Here is a 7897-nt window from a genome sequence, read left to right on the forward strand (position 1 = left end):
GAGTCATTAGGAAATACAAAACCTAAAGGTGCAATGAACGTAAAGGTTTGCTTAAGTAAACTGATGGATGACGGACCGCATCTACGGATGCGTGCTTGCAATCCCGAGGCGTCTCACTCTCATTGCGAGAAGAGACGCACTCAGAGCGTACACGCTAGGACCCAAAAGATGGTGAACTATGCCCGGTCAGGTCGAAGTCAGGGGAAACCATGATGGAGGACCGTAGCGATTCTGACGTGCAAATCGATCGTCGGAACTGGGTATAGGGGCGAAAGACTAATCGAACCATCTAGTAGCTGGTTCCCTCCAAAGTTTCCCTCAGGATAGCTGGCATTCGATGAGCGAGTCTCATCCGGTAAAGCGAATCATTAGAGGCCTTGGGGCTGAAACGACCTCAACCTATTCTCAAACTTTAAATGGGTAAGATCTCTGGCTTGCTTGAATAGTAAAGCCTGAGATTTGGATCAGAGTGCCTAGTGGGCCACTTTTGGTAAGCAGAACTGGCGCTGTGGGATGAACCAAACGCCGAGTTAAGGCGCCTAAACGACGCTAATGGGATACCATAAAAGGCGTTGGTTGCTTAAGACAGCAGGACGGTGGCCATGGAAGTTGGAATCCGCTAAGGAGTGTGTAACAACTCACCTGCCGAAGCAACTAGCCCGGAAAATGGATGGCGCTGGAGCGTCGTGCCTATAGTCGGCCGCCAGGGCATGAGAAACGTTCATAATAGTTTGTTTTGACGCCCTGGTGAGTATGAGGGTCGCGGTGGTGTGCGCAGAAGGGCTTGGGCGTAAGCCTGCCTGGAGCCGCCATCGGTGCAGATCTTGGTGGTAGTAGCAAATACTCCAGCGAGGCCCTGGAGGACTGACGTAGAGAAGGGTTTCGTGTGAACAGCCGTTGCACACGAGTCAGTCGATCCTAAGCCCCAGGAGAAATCCTATGTTGATGTTGGTGTATTTTATTTTGAATAAAATTTCACACCCATCGGGTGAAAGGGAATCCAGTTCCTATTCCGGAACCCTGCAGCGGAACCGTTTACAAGTCGGGCCCTCGCAAGAGAGTTCGTCGGGGTAACCCAAAGTGACCTGGAGACGCCGTCGGGAAATACGGAGAGAGTTTTCTTTTCTGTACGAGCGTTCGAGCTTCCTGGAATCCTCTAGGAGGGAGATAGGGTTTGCAACGCGAAGAGCACCGCTGTTGCGGCGGTTTCCGTATCTTCCCCTCGGACCTTGAAAATCCAGGAGAGGGCCACGGTAGGTGTCGCGCCGGTTCGTACCCATATCCGCAGCAGGTCTCCAAGGTGAAGAGCCTCTAGTTGATAGATAAATGTAGGTAAGGAAAGTCGGCAAATTGGATCCGTAACTTCGGGATAAGGATTGGCTATGAGGATCGGGGCGTACCGGGCTTGGTTGGGAAGCGGGCGTAGGCCGATGTGCCGGGCCTGGGCGAGGTGAAATTGTCCTTGTGACTTAGATCCGAGCTCGGTCCCGTGTCTAGGCCCCCCGCGGATCTCTCTTGCTGCGAGGTTTCTGTGCCGGCTTCGGTCGGTCAGTCGTACTCTTCGGCCGCCATTCAACGGTCAGCTCAGAACTGGCACGGACTAGGGGAATCCGACTGTCTAATTAAAACAAAGCATTGCGATGGCCCTAGCGGGTGTTGACGCAATGTGATTTCTGCCCAGTGCTCTGAATGTCAACGTGAAGAAATTCAAGCAAGAGCGGGTAAACGGCGGGAGTAACTATGACTCTCTTTGATACCCTAAAATACTACAATTTACCCAGTAGATGCACACAGTATATAGAGTACACATATGAGAACAGGTGGACGAGACTCCGTTGGGATAACTGGCACTCGGATCCCATTAGTCCGAGGAGCGGGGTTAAACAAGGAGATCCTTTATCGCCAGTCTTGTTTAATCTAATTATAAAAAGGCTCATTGAAAGCTCCCCTCCTGAGATCGGGGTTGTGATAGAGGGAAAATTACTAAACATCATGGTGTTCGCTGACGACTTGGTATTTGCGGCGTCGTCACAAAAAGGCCTTCAGGCAATGCTAGACCACGCTAATGATTTTCTCTCAAAATGCGGCCTTATCATCAACACCGCCAAATCTTTTACAATAGCAATCAGGAATGTGCCACATGTCAAAAAATCATACGTTGATAATAACATAAAATTCAGCTGTGGTGGTCGAGACCTACCAGCCCTTTCCAGGGTTGAAGTTTGGAGTTATCTCCGAGTATCTTTCACTCCAGTGGGCGCCAAAATGTGCGATCTAAGGCAGAAATTGCAGGACATCATAGAGAAGCTTTCCAAAGCTCCCTTGAAACCGCAACAACGACTGTTCGCATTAAGAACAGTCGGAATTCCAAAACTGTTACACCAGCTGAGGTTAGGGAACACAACACTTGGCCTTCTTAAAAGCCTTGACTCCATAATTAGAAAAGCCGTAATATCATGGCTAAGGCTACCGACAGATACGACCAACGCTTATTTCTATGCCAAAGACAGAGATGGGGGCTTATCCCTCCCGTCTCTAAGATGGTTGGTGCCTTTAAGAAGAAAGGGAAGGCTTATGAACCTGGGATAGCCAGACTCAAGTTTCCATCAGCTTGAGGTTGAGAATTGCGAGAAACGACTGACTGACAACGGGAACATTATAGGTTCCGCTAAACAGTTAGATGACATATGGGCTGAGCTCCTCCACAATTCAGTGGACGGGCGGGCGCTCACGAAGTTATCGAAAGTCCCCCAGCAACACCGGTGGGTTACCGATGGCAAGAAAATCCTATCAGGTCGGGACTTCATTAACTGCGCTCGTCTTAGAATTAATTCTATGCCATGCAGAAGCCGGACCACGAGAGGTCGCCGAGAAGATGGGTTTTGTAGAGCAGGATGCAACGCTCTAGATCACATATTACAAATGTGCCACCGAAGTCATAGACAAAGAATTGAGAGACATAATGCAGTCACCAAATACGTCAAAAGAGCTCTCGAGAAGAGACACTCTCGTGTCGAATGGGAGCCATTGTTCCAAACACCAGAGGGAACACGTAAACCTGATCTTATAGCGACGCAAGGCGATTCTGCTATTGTGATTGACATACAAATCGTTGGGAGCAACGTAGATATGGATCTGGCTCATAAAGATAGAACATTATAAGAGTTTGGACGCACAGATAAAAGAAAGGTACAACGTATCTGATGTGATATTTAGTACTGTCACCTTAAATAACAGAGGAGTGTGGCATATGGACTCTGCAAACTTTCTACTGTCAGGGAAAGTTATTAAGAAAGACGAATTAAAGATTATTTCCACAAGAGTTTTGATCGGAGGACTCAACGGTTTCAGCGCTTGGACCAAAACAACGTCCATGAGTTGCCAGGGGATAGGGTAGAATGAAACCTGGAATACAGCGTGCTGCCTGCGCATAACATCCCGTCAGGCATAAAACTAGGAGTTAGGTTTAGTGGGTATTGCCTTCGGGCCGAGTCCCACACTACCTGGTCAACCTGGCGACCGGTGTGCGTAAATGCATTCCCCTCCTAGCCAAAAAAATAGCCAAATGCCTCGTCATCTAACTAGTGACGCGCATGAATGGATTAACGAGATTCCCACTGTCCCTATCTACTTTCTAGCGAAACCACTGCCAAGGGAACGGGCTTGGAAAAATTAGCGGGGAAAGAAGACCCTGTTGAGCTTGACTCTAGTCTGGCATTGTAAGGAGACATGAAAGGTGTAGCATAAGTGGGAGATAGTAATATCGTCGGTGAAATACCACTACTTTCATCGTTTCTTTACTTACTCGATTGGGCGGAAAGCGTGCGTCGAAAACTTGCGTTCCGACTGTCATGGTTTTCTAGAGCCAAGCGCATAAGAGTGGTGTGAGGCATTGCGCCGATCGCCAACAATACTCTAGCGTGATCCGATTCGAGGAAACTGCTAGGCGGGGAGTTTGACTGGGGCGGTACATCTGTCAAATAATAACGCAGGTGTTCTAAGGCCAGCTCAGCGAGGACAGAAACCTCGCGTAGAGCAAAAGGGCAAATGCTGGCTTGATCTCGTTGTTCAGTGTGCACAGGGACTGCAAAAGCATGGCCTATCGATCCTTTTGGCTTGAAGAGTTTTCAGCAAGAGGTGTCAGAAAAGCGTTCATACCGACGTTGCTTTTTGATCTTTCGTTGTCGGCTCTTCCTATCATTGCGAAGCAGAATTCGCCAAGCGTTGGATTGTTCACCCACGAATAGGGAACGTGAGCTGGGTTAAGACCGTCGTGAGACAGGTTAGTTTTACCCTACTGATGAATCGTCGTGGCGATAGTAATCCTGCTCAGTACGAGAGGAACCGCAGGTTCGGACATTTGGTTCACGCACTCGGTCGAGCGGCCGGTGGTGCGAAGCTACCATCCGTGGGATTATGCCTGAACGCCTTTAAGGCCGTATCCTTTCTAGACAAAGTAAGCAACGATATCTCTAAGAGTCTTGTGAGTCGAAAGGCTCAATACAATGTGATTTATTAGGTATTCGGCACACGCCGTTTATCGCACGAGCCATTTTTAGCCGAATGAGGCGCTGGACAGGGGCGATATCCGTCCGTTATATCTGTCTTGCCTATAGCGGTCGATCATGGGTCACTAGTTCGATGTAGAGACTCGGAATCGTTTGTAAACGACTTAGGTACCTGGCGGGGTGTTGTACTCGGCAGAGCAGTTACCACGCTGCGATCCGTTGAGACTCAGCCCTTGGCTTGGGGATTCGTCATGTTGGCTTGACGTCACCCCACGCTATTAGAGCATACGCCTTAAGCCGTCGCATTGCAGCATGCCACAATCAGTAGGCTTGACAGTCGAAAACTTATACATGCTGTACATGTGACACTTCTTCGGTATCTACCTAGCTATTTTGTACAACGTGCGTGAGTCAGCACGTAAATAAAAACTTATCAACAAATTCCAATACTAGAAATATTCATTATTTCTTTCAATGACCATAATGTCAAGAGAATAGTTATAAATATTTTGTAAGTTTACGAAATATATGTTTTTAAGAGAAACTTTTCATAATTTTTTAATATAAATATATGATATAATTCATTAAATTCTAAATAGGGAGAATGTTTTTTGCTAAATTTCTTGGAAATGCGATCAAGTTGCTAATAAGCAAAGTACGTATAAGTTATCTATAATGCAAATGCGTGCAAGTTGTCAATATGTAAAATACGTGCAAGTTGTCAATTTGCAGAATGCGTGCAAGTTGTCAATTTGCAGAATACGTGTAAGTTGTCAATGTGCAAAATACGTGCAAGTTGCTATTTTTATTTAATTTTTATAATATACTCTAAATAATTAGTAACTTCCAACCTATAAATATTTCGATTCTTTTATAATAAAATATTCAGTATATTTATTTCTTTTTTAACAAAATATTCAGTATTTATATATAATTTCAAACTACATCAAGTAAACTTTTAGGGGACATTGGCGAGTAAGCCTAACCTAGAATCTTGCATCGAAACTGGTTAAAAACATTTTCCGGCTTTTTGAAATCAGTAATTTACGGGTACCTCAGACTACATCAAGTAAACTTTTAGGGGACATTAGCGAGTAAGCCTAACCTAGAATCTTGCATCAAAACAGGTTAAAAACATTTTCCGGCTTTTTGAAATCAAAAACTTACGGGTACCTCAGACTACATCAAGTAAACTTTTAGAGGACATTGGCGAGTAAGCCTAACCTAGAATCTTGCATCAAAACAGGTTAAAAACATTTTCCGGCTTTTTAAAATCAGTAATTTACGGGTACCTCAGACTACATCAAGTAAACTTTTAGGGGACATTAGCGAGTAAGCCTAAACTAGAATCTTGCATCGAAACAGGTTAAAAACATTTTCCGGCTTTTTGAAATCAGAAACTTACGGGTACCTCAGACTACATCAAGTAAACTTTTAGGGGACATTGGCGAGTAAGCCTAACCTAGAATATTGCATCGAAACAGGTTAGGAACATTTTCCGGCTTTTTGAAATCAGTAATTTACGGGTACCTCAGACTACATCAAGTAAACTTTTAGGGGACATTAGCGAGTAAGCCTAACCTAGAATCTTGCATCAAAAGAGGTTAAAAACATTTTCCGGCTTTTTGAAATCAGTAACATACGGGTACCTCAGACTACATTAAGTAAACTTTTAGGGGACATTAGCGAGTAAGCATAACTTAGAATCTTGCATCGAAACAGGTTAAAAACATTTTCCGGCTTTTTGAAATCAGTAACTTACGGGTACCTCAGACTACATCAAGTAAACTTTTAGGGGACATTAGCGAGTAAGCCTTACCTAGAATCTTGCATCGAAACAGGTTAAAAACATTTTTCGGCTTTTTGAAATCAGTAACTTACGGGTACCTCAGACTACATCAAGTAAACTTTTAGGGGACATTAGCGAGTAAGCCTAACCTAGAATGTAGCATCGAAACAGGTCAAACTACTTTTGTAGAAAAATATTGTTTTGGGGTTTTTAGGAATGACATATATTTATTCTATTATTTATTTACATGACATGGTTTAAATACAACATTTTTATTTCTTTAAGTTATATTTTTATTTAAAATTTAGCGTTTTCTTTAGCAACATTGTTCACAATTTGTCTTAAATTCGAGTCTAAATATTGCGTCCAGCTAATAAATTTATAAAATAAAATACTACCATACACCACAGAGTTGTAATATTTAATGCTAAAGTACATTGGAATATATACTTTCATTACGTAGTTTGCCAGAATTTTCAAATTTTTGGATGGCTTATTAGTAGTTACATATAACTGAAGTAACCTACTAGCCTTCGTGAGCCAACGGGAATGTGCTATTGGCCCTGGTTTCATGTTAGCTAAGTCTGTCGATACTTCTCCAGAAGCAACTGCTTTAGCTATTTTTATTAAATAACTTGAGTCAGTTGTCGATTCAGCAGGACTTATATCAGCCAAATTTTCAAGTGGGATTGTTTCAAAGTCTTTTACCGGCTGGAAGTATATAGGAAAAAATAAATTATATTAAATTTGAACATAGGGTATTAAAAAATAGTAAATATGTTATAACTCACCGGTATATTTTCGCATGTTTCAATTTGTTTGCTTAATATTCCAGTTTTTGTTCGTGGTCCAGTGGTCAATGAGTTTTCCAAATAGTTAAATAAATGGCGAAGTGGAAGTTCGTTAAAGTGGAGAAGACACACAAACCAATGCAGTGGCCTGTTTAACTGAATTTCAAATCGACGTAAAATCCCATTTTTTAAGCCTGTATTTGCTGGTTCACCATTGCAACATATGCCTATCAAAGAATCGAGAGCTATTCCTTTATCGGCGAAAAACTCGTTCAATTTGATTACTTTACTTTCCGAATCTTCATTTTCCAATTTTGTGTAACCCAACAATCGGCTATTCGGTTCCTTTAAAATAACTAAATGCGCTTCTTTAATCATTCGTGGGTGAAACTTCTTATCGATTTTTTCCATGGTAATAGAATCATTTTTTCGGCTGTCGAATGAAAATGCTATTAATTCAGAAGAATCATATCGTTTGTGTAGAGCTTGCCTATTTTTCTGCCTCTCACGAACGCTTTTATTTTTATCCATAATGACAGGATTGCCCCAATCATCCGTTACGCCCAGGTCACGCAGGATTGCTGTCACCACGCCAGAACCAACTCTATCAGAAATTGCAAATCTGTCGCACTTTAAGGCATAGCTTGGAGCCTTATATCTTTGACTATATGGACCACGTTTTATATGAGAAGTATTTTGTGAACTTTCCGAACTGCTTTTAAAATCAAAACCAACATCTGGAGTATATGTCTCACCTGGAGTAATATTGCTAGTTATTGTAGATTCTGATACTTCATCTTCAATTTTTA

The 7897-nt window shown here is 43.0% G+C and overlaps 1 pseudogene; it reads left to right on the forward strand.

Moving 5' to 3' along the window:
- Positions 1-4758, forward strand: part of LOC113371709 — a 5583-nt pseudogene extending 825 nt beyond the window's left edge.
- The last annotated feature ends 3139 nt before the right edge of the window (positions 4759-7897 follow it).

The sequence above is a fragment of the Ctenocephalides felis genome, unplaced genomic scaffold (genome assembly GCF_003426905.1).
Source record: "Ctenocephalides felis isolate EL2017-DRISC unplaced genomic scaffold, ASM342690v1 CF-g0.4_SCAFFOLD_01492, whole genome shotgun sequence".
NCBI lineage: Eukaryota > Metazoa > Arthropoda > Insecta > Siphonaptera > Pulicidae > Ctenocephalides > Ctenocephalides felis.